The 17,784-nt window shown below is 45.1% G+C and overlaps 1 pseudogene; it reads left to right on the top strand.

Annotated features, from left to right (window-relative positions):
• Positions 1–7,747: 7,747 nt before the first annotated feature.
• LOC132380337 (uncharacterized protein K02A2.6-like) lies at positions 7,748–12,895 on the top strand (annotated as a pseudogene).
• The last annotated feature ends 4,889 nt before the right edge of the window (positions 12,896–17,784 follow it).

The following is a 17,784-nucleotide window of genomic DNA, read 5'->3' as shown; positions in this document are numbered from 1 at the left end:
GAGTACAACCTTTTAGTTTTCCCTGTTCTCACCAACCCACAACATGTTAACACAACACAACCCAGGCAACATGTTAACTGAGCATGCACACCGGATAGGAGAAAAGGGGTCCACGCTGGGCGGGGAATAGCGGTCCAGGCAGCATCCATGGAAGTAAATAAATGGTCAATATTTTGGGTTGAGACCATTCTTCAGGATTAGAAAGGAAGGAAGAAGACATGACAAATAGGATTGGTGTAGATGGTACAATTGTTGGCATGGACATGAAGGGCAAAAGAGCCTGTTTCTTTGTTGCCCAACTCTAGTTTCATGTAATGAAGCTGAGCATGTGGGTGACGGTGACTGGTGAGTGTGGAGACCAGTGGGTGTGGGAGGTGACTGGTGAGTGTGGAGACCAGTGGTTGTGGGAGATGACTGGTGTGTGTGGAGACCAGTGGTTGTGGGAGATGACTGGTGTGTGTGGAGACCAGTGGGTGTGGGAGGTGACAGATGCGTGTGGGGACCAGTGGGTGTGGGAGGTGACTGGTGAGTGTGGAGACCAGTGGTTGTGGGAGGTGACTGGTGTGTGTGGAGACCAGTGGGTGTGGGAGGTGACAGATGCGTGTGGGGACCAGTGGGTGTGGGAGGTGACTGGTGAGTGTGGAGACCAGTGGTTGTGGGAGGTGACTGGTGTGTGTGGAGACCAGTGGGTGTGGGAGGTGACAGATGCGTGTGGGGACCAGTGGGTGTGGGAGGTGACTGGTGAGTGTGGAGACCAGTGGTTGTGGGAGGTGACTGGTGTGTGTGGAGACCAGTGGGTGTGGGAGGTGACAGATGCGTGTGGGGACCAGTGGGTGTGGGAGGTGACTGGTGAGTGTGGAGACCAGTGGGTGTGGGAGGTGACTGGTGTGTGTGGAGACCATGGGGTATGGGAGGTGACAGATGCGTGTGGGGACCAGTGGGTGTGGGAGGTGACTGGTGAGTGTGAAGACCAAGGGGTGGGGGAGGTGGCAAGTGAGTGTGGAGACCAGTGGGTGTGGGAAGTGACTGATGTGTGTGGAGATGAGGGGTATTGGGGTGGGGTGACGGGTGTGTATGGAGTCCAGCAGATGTGGGGGTGTCTGCTGCATGTGGGAGATCAAGATGAATGGGGATGGCTGGTGTGTGTGGAGGCCAGGGATTGTAGGGGTGACTTGTGTGCGCGAAGAGCTGTGGAATGGGGTGACTTGTGAGTATGGAGACCAATAGCTGTGGTGGGTTATTGGAGTATGTAGAGACCAGGGGAGATGGGGGTGACTAGTGTGTTTGAGACCAGACAGGTGTTTTAGGTGACTCATGTGTTTGTAGACCAGAGTGCATGGGGGATGACTGGTCTGTGGATACGAGTGGGTGTGGGGTATGATTGACGTGTGTGGAGACTGGGGTGTGGGGGTGACTGTGTGTGTGTGTGTGTGTGTGTGTGTGTGTGTGTGTGTGTGTGTGTGTGTGTGTGTGTGTGTGTGGAGACCAGGTTTTTGGGGGTGAGTATGTGTGTGTGTGTGTGGGGGGGACTGGGTGGGTGGGGGTGACTGGTGTGTGTGGAGACCAGGGTGTGGGGGTGACTGTGTGTATGGGGACTGGGGGTGGAAGTGACTGTGTGTATGGGGACTGGGGTGTGGGGTGAGGTGAATGTGTGTATGGTGTGTATGTATATGTGGAGACTGGGGTGTCTAGGCTGACAGGTCTATGGAGACCAGGGAAAATGGGGTGACTAATGTGTTTGAGACCGGGCAGGTGTTAGGGGTAACTGGTGTGTTTGTAGACTAGGGGTCATGGGAGATGACCGGTCTGTGTGGATACGAGTGGGTGTGGGGTATGCCTGACGTGTGTGGAGACTAGGGTGTTTGGAGAATGACTGGTTGCGTGTCACTGGAGAAAAGTACTGATAGGTATGAAAGAGTTCCTTTACTCGACAAAGCAAAGTACAGCAGGCATCATTGAGGCACTTTTGATCAAAAGGTCTGGCTGGCCTGACATGAGGCTCAATACTTTATGCTAAACATCAAAGTACAATTCCATAAGACCATAAAATCTAGGAGCAGAAGTAGGCCATTTGGCCCATCGAGTCTGCCCCGTGATTCAGTCACAGGCTGATCCAATTCTTCCAGTCATCCTTACTCCTCTGCTTTCTCCCCATACCCTTTGATCCCCTGTCTAATCAAGAACCTATCTATCTCTACTTAAATGCACCCACTCAGCTGGCCTCCACAGCCATTTGCAGCAACAAATTCCACAGATTTACCACCATTTGACTAAAGTAATTTCTCCGCATCTCTGTTCTAAATGGACGTCCTTCAACCCTGAAGTTGTGCCTTTTTGTCCTAGATTCCTTATTTACAATGTATCCACAATGCTTTCTTTGAAATTAAACACAAACTTTACACCTCCCGATTTGAACCCACAACACAGATATCTAAACGAATGTTAATCAGCCTTGTCTGGGCTGTAGTTCATGGTTTTAATTAACCTATTGTTCAGAGCTACATTTTAATTTAAATTTACAATTTTTATTCAGATTTGAAGATTTGTGGGAGAAGACATTAACTAAATGTAAATGCCTAAACCCAAAAATTGATCCAACAGGGGTGTACAGATGATTGTTGTGTGTGGAGACCAGGGAGTTTGGGGGTGACTGGAATGTGTGTGGACAACATGGGTAGAGGGGGTGACTGCTGTGTTTGGAGACAAGTGGGTGTGGGGTGTGACAGGTGTGTGTGTGGAGACCAGTGGGTGTCTGAAGAGTGTCATAAGGTCAGATGATGTTGAATCATTGTGGATAGAGCTAAGGAACTGCAAGGGTAAAAGACCTTGATGGGAGTTGTATACAGACCCCCAAACAGTAGTAAGGATGTGGCCTATAAATTACAATGGGAGAGAAAAAATGCATGACAAAAGGGCAGTATTACAATAGTCATGGTGGACTTCAATATGCAGATTGATTAGGAAAATCAGGTTGGTGCTGAATGACAAGAGGGGGAATTTCTGGACTGCCAATGAGATGTCTTTTTTGGCAGCTCATGGTTGAGTCCACTAGAGGATCAGCTATTCTGGATTGAGTGTTGTGCAATGAATCAGAATTGATTAGAGACCTTAAGGTAAAAGAACCTTCAGGGGCAAATGATCATAATATGATTGAATTTACCCTGAAATTTGAGAAGGGGTAGCTAAAGTCAGATGTATCAGTATTACAGTGAAGTACAGGGAATTACAGAGGCATGAGAGAGGAGTTGGCCAGAACTGATAGGGAAAAAACACTGGCAGGGATGACGGCACAACAACAATGGCTGGAATTTCTGAAAGCAGTTTGGAAGGTACAGGATATATACATTTGAATGAGGAAGAAGTATTCTAAAGGAAAGATAACACAACCATGGCTAAAAAGAGAAGTCAAAGCCAACATAAAAGCCAGAGAGGGCATATAATAGAGCAAAAAATTGTGGAGTTGGAGGATTGTGAACCTTTCAAGTACAACAGAAGACAACTAAAATGTAATTAAGAAGATAAAGATGGAACACAAAAGTAAGTTAGCCAATAATATTAAATAAGATACCAAAAGTTTCTTCAGATACATAAAGTGTAAAAGAGAGGCAAGAGAAATTATCAGACCACTAGGAAGTGATGCTGGAGAAGTAGTAATGGGGGACAACAAAATGGCATACAAACTGTATAAGCATTTTGCATGAATCTTTACTGTCGAAGACACTAGCAGTATGGTGGAAGTTCCAGGTGTCAGGGGTCATGAAGTGTGTGAAGTTACCATAACTTAAGAGAAAGTTCTTGGGAAACTGAAAAGTCCAAAGGTAGATAAGTAGCCTGGACTAGATGGTTTACACCCCAGAGTTCTGAAAGAGGTGGCTGAAGAGATTGTGGAGGCATTAGAAATGATCTTTCAAGAATCACTAGATTTTGAAATGATTTCGGAAGACTGAAAAATTGCAAATGTCACTCCACTCTTCAAGAAGGGAGAGAGGATGCAGAAAGGAAACTATAGGCCAGTTTGTTTGACTTCAGTGGCTGGGAAGAAGTTGGAGTTCATAATTAAGGATGTGGTCTCAGGGTATTTGGAGGCACATGATAAAAGAGGCCATGTTCAGCATAATTTCCTCAAGGGAAAATCTTGCCTGACAAATCTGCTGGAATTAATTGAAGAAAAATACAAGCAGGATAGATAAAGGAGAATCAGTTGATGTTGTATACTTGGATATTCAGAATTTATCGCTGCTTAACAAGTTATGAGCCCATGGTATTACAGGAAATATTCTAGCATAAATAAAGCAGTTGCTGATTGGCAGGAGGCAAATATTGGGAATTTTCTGGCTGGCTGCTGGTGACTAGTGGTGTTCCACAAGGTGTCTGTCATGGGACTGATTTATTTTTGTTATATTTCAGTGATTTATATGCAAAGTTTGCAGACTATATGAAGATAGGTGGAGAGACAGGTAGTTTTGAGGAAGTAGAGAAGCTACAGAAGGACTTAGACCTATTAGGAGAATGGGCAAAGAAATGGCAGATGGAATACAGTGTTGGGATGTGTATGGTCATGTACTTTGGTAAAAGTAATGAAAGGGTTGACTATATTCTAATCAGATAGAAAGCACAAAAAGCTGAGACGCAAAGGAACTTGGGAGTCCTTCTGCAGGATTCCTTGAAGGTTAATTTGCAGATTGAGTCTGCGGTGAGGAAGGTAAATGCAATATTCGCAATCATTTCAAAAGGACTAGAATATCAAAGTGAGGGTGTTTTGTTGAAACTTTATGAAGCACTGGTGAGGCCTCACTTGGATTATTGTGAGCCTCATATCTTAGAAAGGATGTGCTGAAACTGGAAAGGGTTCAAAGGAAATTCACGAAAATGATTCAAGGAGTTAATGGCTTGTCATATGAAGAGCATTTGATGGCTCTGGGCCTGTGTTCACTAGAATTCAGAAGAATAAGAGGTGACCTCATTGAAACCTACCAAATGGTGAAAAGCCTTGATCAAATGGATACAGAGACGATGTTTCCTGTGGTGTGAGAATCTACGACCAGAGCACACAGGCTCAGAATGTATGTACCAAAATGTAATCACAGACACACCTCTCTCAATGTGTTGGTGTGTGTTCAAAAATGTAATCAAACACGTCTCTCTCACCGTGTTCATGCATATCCCAAGATGTAATCAGACATACCTCTCTCACTATGTCCGTATGAGTACCAACCACTAATCATAGACACACCTTCTCTCACCGTGTCCATGCATATCACAGGATGTAAACAGATTGACCCCTCTCACTGTGTACTGAGATGTAAACAGATTGACCCCTCTCACTGTGTACTGAGATGTAATCAGGCACACCTCTCTCACCGCGTCCATGTGTCTACTGAGGTGCAATCACAGACACATCCACTGTATGCATAGCAACATAAGATATGGGAGCAGAATTAGGCTATTTGGCTCATTGAGTCTGCTCTGTTATTTCATCACGCCTGATCCAATTTTACTCTCGGTCCTAATCTCCTGCCTTCTCCCTGTATCCCTTCATTCCCTTTCCCAATCCTCTAAACTCCCAAAATTTTTGCTCTATTACATGCCCTCTCGTTGGCTTTCATGTTGGCTTTGAATTCTCTTATTAGCCACAGTTGTGTCATCTTGCCTTTCGATTGCTTCTTCCACTTTGGGATGTATATATCTGGTGTCTTCTGATTGCTTCCAGAAATTCCAGCCATTGGTGCTCTGCTGTCGTCCCATGCTAGTGTTCTTTTCCAGTCAATTCTGGCCAATTCCTCTCTTATGCCTCTGAAATTCCCTTTACTTCACTGTAACACTGACACATCTGACTTTAGCTTCTCCTTCTCAAATTTCAGGGTGAATTTGCTCATATTACAATCTTTTGCCCCTAAGGGTTCTTTTATCTTGAGCTCTCTAATCAATTCTGTTTCATTACATAGCACCCAGTCCGCAATAGCTGATTCCCTAGTGGGCTCAACTATCAGCTGCTCTAAAAGGTCATCTTGTAGGTACTTTAGAAATTCTGTGTCCCAGAAGCCGGCACCAACCTGATTTTTTTAGTCCACCCGCATTTTGAAATCCTCTATGACTATTGTAGAATTAATTTTCTATCTCCCATTGTAATTTGAAGGCAACATTCTTACTACTGTTTGGGGGTCTGTATACAACTCCTATCAGGGTCTTTTTACCGTTTCAGTTCTAGTTGTAATGTAATAATGAATATTATTAAAAGTAAGTTAATACTAATCGGGGAGCTGTTGGTAGCAAGAGGCGGGATCTGGGGTTGGCAGGGTCTTTACTTCTGCTCTTTTACTCCCAGAATGCATTGTATATAGTTCCTCCACCCAGGCCGCACGAGGTACCTGGAAGACTCTCTATTGTAAATATCATTTGCTGTCCCAGATAAAGATGCTCTTTTGCTATCAGGTTGTTGAGTGGTCTTTTTATAAAGTAGAAGTTACCACATATTTTTGGCGATGAAGTAAACTGGTTTTGTGGATGGGTCAGCCCCATTTTCAATCAGGAGCTGTGAGCGGGCAAGGAGCCTCGTGTTCAGATGGCTGCGTTCGGAACGGTCGGTGTGTTCGACGAGCAAATCGAGGAGTGGCAGGAGTACGAGGACAGTTTGGGCCACTTTTTCTGTGCTAATGGAATTACTGAGGAGGCTAAGAAGCGCTCTATTCTCCTGAGTGTGTATGGGGCAAAGACGTACAAGCTGATACAGAATTTAGCTACACCGCGGAAACCGGGAGAAATTCCATACAACAAACTGGTCAAGCTCATGGGGAACCACCACAATCCGAAGCCTTCGGTGATAGTTCAGTGGTTCAAGTTTCACAGCCATGTCCGGATGCCACGTCAGTCTGTAGGTGATTTTGTGGCTGAGCTTCGGCAGCTTTCGGAGCATTGCGATTTCGGAGCCGTGTTGGACGACATGCTCTGTGATAGATTAGTTTGTGGCATTAATAATGACGCCGTACAACGCCACTTGTGGGGGAAACCCCACTGTTGACTTTCAAGACAGCCCTAGAGATTGCTCAAGGCATGAAGTTGGCTGCTAATAATGCCAAGGATATACAGAAAGGATATGGGGGGGGGGGGGGGGGTCGCAGGCCGTGGCAGTGCTCCAAGTCAGGAGAGAGACTGGTAGACAGGAACAGTGGGTGGAATGTTTTCAGTGTGGAGGAACGCACTATGCAAATGTTTGTAAATTCAAAGATACTGTCTGCCATGCTTGTAGCAAGAAAGGACATTTCGTTAAAAAGTGCAGGAGCATAAAGGGTAAGGTTAAGCCTGGGCAGAGGAAAGCTCAACAGACTCAGGCAGACACACACCACCTGGGAGAAGCAGACGAAGAGACAGCGTGTGCCTACAACATGTTTGGGGTGGAAACGGATGAGGGACCACCTGAACCATATTATGCCACAGTCACTGTCAAGGGAGAGGACATTAAGTTCGAGATTGATTCAGGGGCTACTGCATCAGTCATTAGTGAAGAGACCTACAGGAGGACCTGGGGATCCAATCTGCCTCTCATCAGACCATCTAAGCTCCAACTCAGGACCTATACAGGGCAGCCCATACCTCTCATTTAGGGGTGTTATATGTGGATATTTCGGCTGGGGGCCAGAAGGCTGAAGCCAGGCTGGTGATAGCTAAGGGCAGTGGGCCCGGTCTTTTGGGCTGCGATTGGCTTTGCAAAATCCGGCTCAACTGGCATGAAATTAATTATGCATGCACAATGGAGGACATTCTGCAGCGGTACAGTGACGATTTCAGGGACGAGCTGGGCACACTGAAGGGCGTGACCGTGAAACTCCATGTCGACCCTGAGGCCACACCACGTTTTTTAAGCCCAGGTCGGTGCCTTATGCCATGAAAGGCAAAGTCGCGGCAGAGCTGGTACGTTTACAGTGGCTGGGCATCATGGAGCCCGTCCAGTTTTCAAGGTGGGGGCTCCTATTGTTCCAGTTTTGAAGGCGGATAAAACGGTGAGGATATGTGAGGACTACAAGCTTATGGTGAATCAGGTCTCTAAGCTGGAGGAGTACCCACTGGCACGGGTGGATGACCTGTTTGCGACCCTGACAGGGGGTAAGCTGTTCACAAAGCTGGACATGAGCCATGCCTACCAACAGCTGCTGCTTGACGAGGATTCAAAGGAGTACGTCACCATCAATAAGTGCAAGGGATTATTCAAATACAATCGCCTGGTGTTTGGAGTGGCATCTAGCCCTATCATTTTCCAAAGGACAATTGACTCTTCGCTGCAGGGGATTCCACATGTAGAAGTGTATCTTGATGGGATTTTGATCATGGGAGCCACGGAGGGGGAGCATTTGGCTAATTTAGAACAGGGGCTGAAGAGACTCTCAGATGCAGGGCTGCGGTTGAAACATGGAAAATGTGTGTTCCTGGCTCCGAGTGTGACCTACCTGGGACACAAGATTACAGCTGAGGGGCTTTGCCCAGTGGAGGAATAAAGTGAGAGCTATTAAGGAGGCCCCAGGCCCCAAGCCCCAAGAGAGTCACTGAACTCAAATCAATTTTGGGCACGGTGAATTATTATGGCAAGTTTCTTCCGGACCTCTCAAAGGTTTTGGCTCCACTGTACAAGCTGCTTCACAATGACACTAAGTGGCGGTAGGATGAAGAGCAGGAGGAAGCTTTCAAGAAAGTGAAAGAACTCCTGCACTCAGTGAAGCTGCTCATTCATTATGACCCAGACAAAGAGATCATCCTTTCATGTGACGCTTCGCCCTGTGGAGCTGGGGCAGTTCTCTCACATGTAATGGAGGACTGTTCTGAGAAGCCTATTGGTTTTGCTTCATGTACCCTGATGGCTGCTGAGAAGGGATATTCACAGCTAGACAAAGAACATCTGGCCATTGTTTTTGTGGTCAAACGTTTTCATCAGTACCTCTATGGCTGTGCATTCACAATTTATACGGACCATAAACCACTGATGAGCCTTTTTAGGGAGACCAGATGCATCCCACCACTAGCCTCAGCCAGGATACAGCGTCGGGCTCTCACATTGTCAGCCTACCAGTGTACTATCGTGTACAGAGCAGGTGGGGATAATGCAAACGCCGATGCGCTGAGTCAACTCCCTTTACCTGAGACACTTGTTACTACATATATGCCTCCAGAAACTGTGTTTTCATTGGAGGGGCTGTCAGAGACACCTGTAAAGACGACCCAGATCAAGCAATGGACAGAGAGGGACCCAGTCCTCGTCTCAAGTCATGACTTTTCTTTTACAAGGTTGGCCCAGAGTTGTGGAAGGAGAGGAACTGAGATCTTATGCCAAACACAAGACTGAACTGAGTCTGCAGGATGGTTGCATTTTCTGGGGGACAAGAATCATCGTGCCTCCCCCTGGCCATTCACAGATAGTGGAGGAAATTCATGAGACTCATCCAGGGGTATCTCGAATGAAAAGTCTTGCAAGATCCTACATCTGGTGGCCAAGAATGGATCAGGATCTGGAGATCAAGGTAAAATCATGCACGCAATGTCAGACCAGTCAGAACATGCCACCACCAGCTCCTTTGCACCCATGGGAGTGGCCCGTCTACCCCTGATCTAGGCTACATTTGGACTTTGCTGGCCCCTTTATGGGTCAGATGTTCTTGTAATGGTAGATGCACATTCCAAATGGAGCAAAGCTCACATCATGAGCAACATCACAGCCCCCTCAACCATAGACAAAGTCAGGCAAGTGTTTGCAATCCACGGGTTGTCTGACACTCTGGTCACTGATAATGGCCCGACGTTCACTATTGAGCTGTTCGGTGAGTTCATGCAGCAGAATGGCATTCGTCACATTCGGACGGCCCCTTTCCACCCAGCCTCAAATGGTTTGGCTGAGCGGGCTGTTCAGTCAGTGAAGGAAGGCCTGAAGCGGATGACAGGGGACTCTCTTAGTGCCCAGCTTTCACGTTTCCTGTTTTAGTACTGCCTCACTCCACAGACTACGACTGCATGCACTCCAGCAGAGATGCTGATGGGGCGTAGGCCTCATTCAAGATTGGACCTGCTGCGCCTGGACATGAAGGCAAAAGTGGAGAGAAAGCAGGAAAAGCAGAAGGAGGGATGTGATCAACATGCGCGAGACAGACCGTTAGAACTGAATGACAATGTCTATGTGAGAAACAATCAGCAATGGCTACCTGGTGTTATTCTTAAGCAGAGTGGTCCATTCTCCTATGTTGTTAAGCTGACTGATGGGCAAGTTTTCCGCAGACATCAGGACCATGTGTGCCTGCGTCATGATTCCGGCTCAGAGGTAGACAGTTCCAAGCAGTTTCCAATGGTGAGACAGACTACTGGGGAAGCATGTCCACCAGTGACTTTGCTAGAGGAAGACACACTGGCAGAGGGGGCAGAGTCCCCTGAAGAGGATGGACATTCTCACGCAGACACACAGACCCCTCTCATGTCCCCAACACTAGATCCACCCAAAACATCCTCACCAGCGGTGCCTGCTGGGTCACCGGGGATACTGCGTAGATCGCAGCGCCCTCGCAAACCTCCTGACAGACGGAATCTTTAATTGGATAGTTTCTTTTGTTGTTAGATTGAATGTTGAATTTGCCATGTTTTTTATAGGTGTTTTTGTATTGGTAACCTGTTGCTAATGATAACACTGTTTTTATTTCCCGGTTATATATTTGGGGAATGTTGGATTTTAAATGGGGAGAAGTGTTGTAATGTGAGTATTATTAAAAGTAAGTTAATACTAATCAGGGAGCTGTTGGTAGCAAGAGGCGGGATCCAGGGTTGGTGGGGTCTTTACTTCCGCTCTTTTTACTCCCAGTATGCATTGTATATAGTTCCTCCACCCAGGCCGCATGAGGTACTGGAATCCTCTCTATTGTAAATATCATTTGCCGTCCCAGATAAAGATGCTCTTTTGGCCATCAAGTTGTCGAGTGGTCTTTTTGTAAAGCAGAAGTTACCACAGTTCTCTAGCTCTATCTACAATGATTCAACTCCTTCTGACCCTATGTTACCACTTTATAACGATTTGATTTAAATTTTTACCAACAGAGCAATGCTGTCCCCTCTGCCTTCCTGCCTATTATTTTGATACAATGTGTTTCCTTGGACAATAATCTTCCTATTGTAATCTGCTTTTAGCCATGATGTCTACCACGTCACACATACCCAATCTGTAGCTGTCCCACAAGTCCGTCAACCTTATTCTGTATACTGCACGCATTGAAATATAACACCTTCAGTTTTGTATTCACCCTCTTCGATTTTGCCTGCCTTTTATGTTGCAACACATCCTGTTGATTGCAATTTTGCCTTGTGAACAGCCTCTCCTCACTACACTACCTTTGTTTATAAACCAGCTAATTCATCCTCAGCACTATCACTCCAGTTCCCTTTCCCTTTCCCTTTCCAAATGACTTTAAACCCTCCCAACAACTCTAGCAAACATGACCACAAGGATATTGGAATCCCTGTGATTCAGGTACAACTTGTCCTTCCTGTACAGGTCCTACCTTCCTCAGAAGAGATCCCAATGATCCATAAATCTGAACCCCTGTCCCTTGCAGCAATTCCTCACCACACATTCAAAGGCTCATTTATTATCAATGTATACAACTCTGAGCCTAATGAGCCAAAGATTCTCTAGATACTGGCATACTCAAAAGAATTGCCACTTAACTTGCATTTGTGTTATTTTTATTGGCCTTTTCTAATGAATCCCTTTTGCTAATTGGTCGCTCCTCAACTCAGAAGAAACTGCTGCAAAGCTCTACTGATTAAATCTTGAATGTGGACCTGACTGAAAAGTAGCTCTTTTAACACACTGCCTCCTGCTGATTGGTCACTCCTCAACTCAGAGAAACTACCACAAGGTTCTGCCTTTAAAATTTCAATCACCATCCTGATTGAAAGCCCTCTCTTTATACGTACTCCCAGGTGTCAATTGTCCAATTTGTCAAATTTCCCAAGTACTTCCTCCTAGTAATGGTAACTTTACACACTTCTGCCCCCTGACTCTCTCAAATTCCAGCATACCAATAGTGCCTTCCAAAGTGAGCACTGATGCAAAATATTTATTCATTTTTTCCTCTCCAGCAAAATTTTCCAGCAGTCCAATATCGACTCTCATTTCTCCTTTTCCCTTTATACATCTGAAGAAACTTTTTGCATTCCCTTTAGTATTATTTGCTAGCTTACCTTTGCATTCCATCTTTTGCTTCTTTATGATTTTTAGTTGCATTCTGCTCCCAATATTAACTTCCCACAAATCTTTGTTCTATTACATACCCTCTCTTTGGTTTTTATATTGGCTTTGATCTCATTTGTCAACCACAGTTTTGTCATCCTGCCTTTAGAATACTTCATCTTTGGGATGTATCTATCCTGTGTATTTCAAATTGCTCCCTGAAATTCCAGCTGTTGCTGCTCGGCTATCATCCCTGCTAGTACTCCCTTCCAATAAATTTTGGCCAGGTCCTCTCTCATGCTTCTGTAATTTCCTTTACTCAACTGTTATACTGATACATCTGACCTTAGCTTCTCCCTCTCAGATTTCAGGGTGAATTCAATCATATTACAATCACTGGCCACTAAGGGTTCTTTTACCTTAAGCTTTCTAATCAATTGTGGTTCATTGTACTGCACCTAATCCAGAATAGCTGATCCCCATGAACAGCTCTAAGAAGTGTTCTTCTTGTAGCGACTCTAGAAATTCCACCCCACTCCCCACCCCACCTTAATCCACCTTAACCTTATGATATTCATAACATTGCCTTTCTGACATGCATTTTCTATCTCCCATTGTAATTTGTAAACTACATCTTTACTACTGTCAGGAGGTCTGTGTTTAACTCTCATCATTTTTTTTGCCCTTGCAGTTTCTTAGCTCTAACTGCAATGATTTTACACCTTCCAATCCTATGTCACTTCTTTCTAATGATTTCATTTAATTTTTTACCAACAGAGCCACTCCACTCCCTCTGTTTCCCTGCCTGTCCTTGGACATTAAGTTCCCAGCTATAATCTTCTTTCAGCCATGATTCAGTGATCCCCACACACCATATATGCCAATCTGTAACTATGCTACAAGTTCATCTACCTTATTCCATATGCTGTGTGTGTTCAAATATTATTACTTATGAATTCTTATGAATTACTTCACTCCTGTATTTACCCTTTCCGATTTTGTCCACTTTTTACATTGCAACTCATCTCATTGATTACAATTAGGTCCTATCAGCAAGCTCACAACACACTGTCTCTGAAAACCAACTACCCCATCCTCAACCCTATCATTTTGGTTCCCATACCCCTGCCAAATTCATTTAGAGCCTCCTTCACAGCTCTAGCAAACCTGCCCACAAGGATATTGGTCCTATCGGGTTCAGGTAAAACCTTTGCTTTTCATACAGGTCATACCTTCCCCAGAAGAGATCCCAGTGATCCAGAAATCTGAAGCTGTGCCCCTGCACCAATTCATCAGTTGCTAAATTATCCCATTCTCGCCCTCACTGGCACATGGTACGACGGTTCAAAAGATGTGGTAACCTATGTATACCTGTCTGGACACGCCCCTCTATTGACTGCGCCTGTGCTCCTCCCACAGGCAAAAAGGCAATTGGGGCACTGCTTCTCCCTCAGTCTTCGACATGTCGTGCTCCCTTTTCACTGTTAATAAAAGCCTATCGTTCACTTCCAGTCTCCTAGAGTTATTGATGGTGCATCAAAAAAAAAAGGTTTATTGTTAAAGTATGCATGTATAATTCATCCTGGTTCCTAAAGTTGCCATAGCTGGGGGTGGTGGTGGGGATAAACTCCCACTCCCTATAAAGTGCTCCAAATGGCATGCATCTCTAACAGTCTCTGACAACCAAGTCCAATTCTTGGCTTTCACATGCCTAACTACTAGGCCTGGAAGAACTGTTTCTACTGACAAAAGAAGGGGCAAAGGGGACCACTGGTGCCTCAAGACCAGTTGCTTCGGGAGGTGGAGCTTGTCAGCCTTGGACGACAGCCCGCCTGGGAGAAGGAAAGGTCTGATTTTAAACCTCTGCTGCCTTGTGGCCATACCCACCCATGGAAAAGGCTTCAGGAGTAAACCCTGAGGAATAAGTCTGGAGCCAGGGTTTCTACGGCAGTGTGATGTTGATTACAACTTCACTCTGGCAACCTCTGCAATGACACTGGTGCCAAGCTGTATCGGTGCTTGCCCTTCTCTTGGATTACATCAGTGACATGGAGAGGGGGAACCTGCTACATGGACAACAACCAGTTCTTCAAATCTTCCCATCCAGGCTTGCGCCCTGGAGAGGACACAGTCCACTAGAGGCACAAACCCATAATCCCCTGGGATCGACAGCTGCCTACTACTAGAATACATACAGCTTTGATATTTGTCTATTCCAGATGGTCATTAAATACAGAAAAGGCCATGGTGTTGATGAAAGAAAAGACATCAACTCCCCCCTCCACTGGCAAGAAAAAAAAGAAACAAAACTTGCAGACCCCAAAATCATCCCCTCCTCCGCAGCAAAGGACAGCCACAAAACAATCAACGATCCTCTACAAATAATAATCCCCAACCCCCCTGCAGAAAAGAGCAGCAACAGTAGCACCAAATCCCCAACCACCCTCTTAAACATAAAAAATCAACAGATCACTTTCTGCCAATCGACCACAAGAAAGAAAACACTGAAAAACTGTAAGAAACCAATATAAAGTACAGTCCAATAATCGCATAATCACTATACACTGCCCACCCAGGCCGGACTGGGTCCAAACGTGCCAATCCAGCTACCGACCGTTGCGCCCCAAGCCATCGCTGACCCCTCTGCACTCACCTCGATGCTTCAATCTTTCTCGATGCTTCAAGATAAAGTCATTCATGACCCGGCACCTCATCTCTGGTCTTTTCCACAAGTCAGCTTGGGTACTCAGGCCTGTTGGCCCCTACAGTGCTGGATCCTTCGATCAAGATACAAACTGTCCGCCAGGCTCCAACAATTTCCTAAACATCAAGACAAAAGGAACAAGAGAAGATGTAGAAAAAGTGAAATAATTGGGAAGTTTTGCTATCTAGAAGATGTCGCCTGTGGAATCGTTGTTTGCTGGTGCAATCTTGACCAGAAAGAAAGCCACTCGATCTATGTAATCCAGGCAACAATCCAGAGATTACTACCCTGGACCCGCTTTCTACTGATACATATTCAGGCAACAATAAATACATGAGTTAGGCAAGGGTTTCTATAACAAACAACACGTTTATTAAACACTGAAAACAAACCCCCCAAAAGTAAACAAACACTAATGTAACCGGAAACCAGCTGCTGTGCGGCAGCTTAAACAGTTCTTAAAGTGATGCAGCTCAAACAGTTCTTAAAGCGACGTTGCAAAAACAGTTCTTTAAAGTAGTATTGCCAAAAGTTCAAAATGCTCACAGTTCATTTAAAAGGAGAGACTTTATAAGACGATTTAAATTCTTTTTCATGTCGCTTTGCCTCGATCCCCGACGTCGAACTTTTCCCATGAAGAATTTACGAAACAAAACGGCTTAAAGGCACTGACCTTTCCTTTATCACACTGTCTTCAACCTTCTGCTATCCTGCAGAGATTAACAACAAGAACAGTCAACGAATTTCTTTCGAATAAGGATTAAACAAGGTCAAACCTGTTTCACCGTCAAAATAGAATCTCCTCGATCTTTAACTCCCGAACTCCGATCTTCACTCTCCACTGATTCTCAAACTAACAGTATTGTAAAGAACCTGCTGGCAATGACCTTTTAAACTTTAGGCATTAGATAAAACTTCATCTTTCAACTAAACTGCATCATCACATTAAATCATGCAGTGGCATGAAGTCAACTTGGCAAATCCAGCCACAAACTGCCCCTCCTCACAGGGTGGGGTCTTCCTTTTATAACCTGTTAAAAAAAACCTGTCACATGATCCCTACTGGCGGGAAAATGACGTCACTCCACCATCACAAGACCATTACCTCAAATCCAGTATAGCTTCAACCTCAGTCACGTGACAAGGGTACCACTGTCATATCACGAGTACGTAAAACTACCAATCTCCCTAAAATCTCTCTTCAGGTCCTCCTCACTTTTCCTACCTGTGTCATGGGTGCCAATATATACCAAGAGGGCTGCTCGACCTCACCCTTTAAAATGCCATGGACCCATGACCCTGGTAACTTGGGAGGCAACATACAATCTGGGTATCTCTATGGTGACCACAGAATGTTGTCTCTATTGCTCCAACTACAGAATCTCCTAACACTACTGCAGTCCCCTTCACCTCTCTTCTCTTCTGAGCCAGACTGAGTGCCAGAGACCCAGATGTTGCGGCTTCCCCCGGTAACTCATCCTCCATCAATAGTATCCAAAGTATACTTACTATTGAGGGGAACCGCCAGTGGAATCTGCACTAGTTGCCCATTCCCTTTCCTTCTCCTGGCAGTCACTAAGTTACCTGCCTCCTGCAACCTAGGTGTGACTACCTCCCTGTAGCTCCCATCACTTCATATGAGTTCCCGTCACTCACACATTCCCTGAGGAGTTGCAACTCAGTGCACCTGGTATAGATGTGGTTATCTGGGGGACTTACAGCCTCCCAGAATTCCTACAACTCACACATAGTACAAAGCACAGTCCCTGGAGTGATTCTCACTGCATGAACTGTGCCCTTACAGACGAGGAAAGAAAAATAAAAAGAACAAAGAACTTACCAGATACTTGCCTCACCCAAGCCTGAAGAGCTGAACCCGCTCCAAAACTGTTGCAGTTTGGCAGGTATGATGTAGTAGGCATAACTGAATTATGGCTGGGATACACAATGTATCGAAAGGATAGACAGGAAGGTGGAGGGGGTCAGCATTGCTATGTGTGTAAAAAAAACATCAAATAATTAGAAAGAGGTGACAGAGGGTTGGAAAGTGTTGAATCATGGTGGATAGACATAAAGATCTTTCAAGAATCATCACTTGATTCTGGCATGGTCCTAGAGGACCAGAAAATTGCAAATGTCACTTCTCTCTTTAAGAAGGGAGGAAGGCAAAAGAAAGAAGAATAAAAGGAAATCAGTATTGCATTAGAATAAAGGGAATTACTGAGGCACAAGAGAGGAGCTTGCCCAAGTGCATTGGAGGAGGATACTGGCAAGACTAACGGCAGAGAAGAGGTGATTGAAGTTTCTGGAAATAGTTCACAAGGTGCAGGATAGATATGTTCCACAGTAGAAGAAATTCTCAAATGACAGGGGTAGACAACTGTGGCTGACAAGAAAAGTTAAAGACTGCATATCACGTACACACAACCCTGTAACGTACCCTTGTCACGTGACTGGAGTTGAAGCTATACTGGACTTGAGGTAATAGTCTTGTGATGGTGGAGTGATGTCATTTTCCTGCCAGTAGAGGTCATGTGACAGGTTTTTTTTACAGGGTATAAAAGGAGGACCCCTCCCTGTGAGGAGGGGCAGCTCGTGGCTGGATTTGCCATGTTGACTTCATGCCACTGCGTGATTTAATGTTATGACGCAGTTTAGTTGGAAGATGAAGTTTTATTTAATGCCTAAAGTTTAAAAGGTCGTTGCCAGCAGCTTCTTTATAACACTGCTAGTTGAGAATCAGTGGAGAGTGAAGATCAGAGTTCGGGAGATTCATTTACGTTAGTGATTCATTTACTTTTGGAGGGTTTGTTTTCAGTGTTTAATAAATGTGTTATTTGTTATAAAAACCCTTGCCTAACTCATATATTTATTGTTGCTTGAA

The sequence above is a fragment of the Hypanus sabinus genome, chromosome 23 (assembly GCF_030144855.1).
Source record: "Hypanus sabinus isolate sHypSab1 chromosome 23, sHypSab1.hap1, whole genome shotgun sequence".
Classification (NCBI taxonomy): domain Eukaryota; kingdom Metazoa; phylum Chordata; class Chondrichthyes; order Myliobatiformes; family Dasyatidae; genus Hypanus; species Hypanus sabinus.
The sequence above is the reverse complement of the archived record's forward strand: the minus strand, read 5'-3'. Positions and strand labels throughout refer to the sequence as shown.